Below are 1613 nucleotides of genomic sequence, written 5' to 3' on the forward strand. Positions count from 1 at the left end.
GGGTTGTTGAACCTATTTTTATAATTAATATTTTGCATCAGAAGTTTTTGCAGTGACAGCTGCTTTTTGTCTCCACTTTCAGCTGGTGTTTACATGATAAATTGGTTGAGTTGTATTACCAATATGGTAAGAGTATTTTGAGGTTTACATGTTCTCTTCACTTTTATAAAATTGGCACCAGATTCAAATGCGCCAAGTGTATCATACATCATGCATCAGTTTGATACATTTTTCATAATTTAATGGCTAACATAATTCTAAGACAAATCAAAAAAATGCCACCAAATAATCCTCTCATGATAACTTTTACACCAATTAAACCAGAATTTTGACATATTTGGCATATTTGGTCCATCCTCCCCATGCTTTCATTACATGTGCTGTATTCAGTGGCCACAAGGACAACAATGACCAGTTGCCTCATTAGCGCAGTAGGTAGCGCGTCAGTCTCATAATCTGAAGGTCGTGAGTTCGATCCTCACACGGGGCAAAATATCTTTTGTTTGTTTTTTTTTCTTTCACTTTTAAAAGCCATGAATTTGTAAACATTTCAAGGAATGGAAAGCCCATTTAAATGAAAAATGTTTACTAGGGATGAGCGAAATGGGTCGAAAAATTTCAAAAGTCGCCGACTTTTGGCAAAGTCGGGTTTCATGAAACGAAACCCGACCCTAGGATGAGGTCGGCCACGAGGTCGGCGACTTACGCGCCAAAGTCGCGTTTCAAAAGTTTGTTTTGCGCTCTTTTTCAGCCAATCAGGATCCACGGACACTGTGGGCAACGTGATGACATAGGCACGGGTCACCACCATCTTTCAGAAGGGCATGCAAGTGATTGGCTTGCTTTGGTGGGCGTCACAGGGGGTATAAAAGGGCGTGCACGCCGACCGCCATCTTACTTCTGCCGATCTCAGTATAGGGAGAGGTTGCTGCTGATTCTGTAGGGAGAGCGTTAGGCAGGGAAGAAGACAAAAAAACTGCTTCTGCTGCTAGCGATTTGGCCTGCACAACACACCAGTCACTGTGTGTGCAGTGCAAGGGGAGGCTATATTGTGGTGTATCAGTGATGTTGGTTGTTGGGCTGCCTTTAATAATAATAATAATAATTTTTATTTATATAGCGCCAACATATTCCGCAGCACTTTACAATTAAGCGGGGACATGTACAGACAATAAATTCAATACAAGTTAAGACAATTCAAACAGTGACATTAGGAGTGAGGTCCCTGCTCGCAAGCTTACAATCTACAAGGAAATGGGGGGACACAGTAGGTGAGAAATGCTTGTTAATTCAGGTCCGGCAATTATAATAGGGATTTTCATATAAAGCTGCATGATCCGGTCATCAGCCCGTGTGTTTAAGTGCAATAGACAAGTATCAAGTGCAGTTATCATGTGCATGAAGGGTGTGGAGACAGATGAATAGTAGGGTGCAGATTCAGAATAATATTTGGAAGGAGGGAACAGGGCAAAGTTAGCTTGCTGAGTAGTTGATGTGGTAGGCTTGTTTGAAGAGATGGGTTTTCAAAGCGCGCATGAATAGGTCAGGGCTATGAATCAGTCTGATCGTCTGGGGAAGTGCATTCCAGAGAGATGGAGCAGCACGAGAGAAGT

The 1613-nt window shown here is 42.2% G+C and overlaps 1 non-coding gene across 1 annotated transcript; it reads left to right on the forward strand.

The window, feature by feature from the left end:
* Positions 1-417: 417 nt before the first annotated feature.
* Positions 418-490, forward strand: TRNAM-CAU (transfer RNA methionine (anticodon CAU)). The gene has a single exon. It is a non-coding gene; the product is annotated as a tRNA-Met (tRNA).
* Positions 491-1613: the final 1123 nt, after the last annotated feature.

The sequence above is a fragment of the Dendrobates tinctorius genome, unplaced genomic scaffold (genome assembly GCF_039654945.1).
Source record: "Dendrobates tinctorius isolate UK_male_01 unplaced genomic scaffold, ASM3965494v1 ptg000228l, whole genome shotgun sequence".
Classification (NCBI taxonomy): Eukaryota; Metazoa; Chordata; class Amphibia; order Anura; family Dendrobatidae; genus Dendrobates; species Dendrobates tinctorius.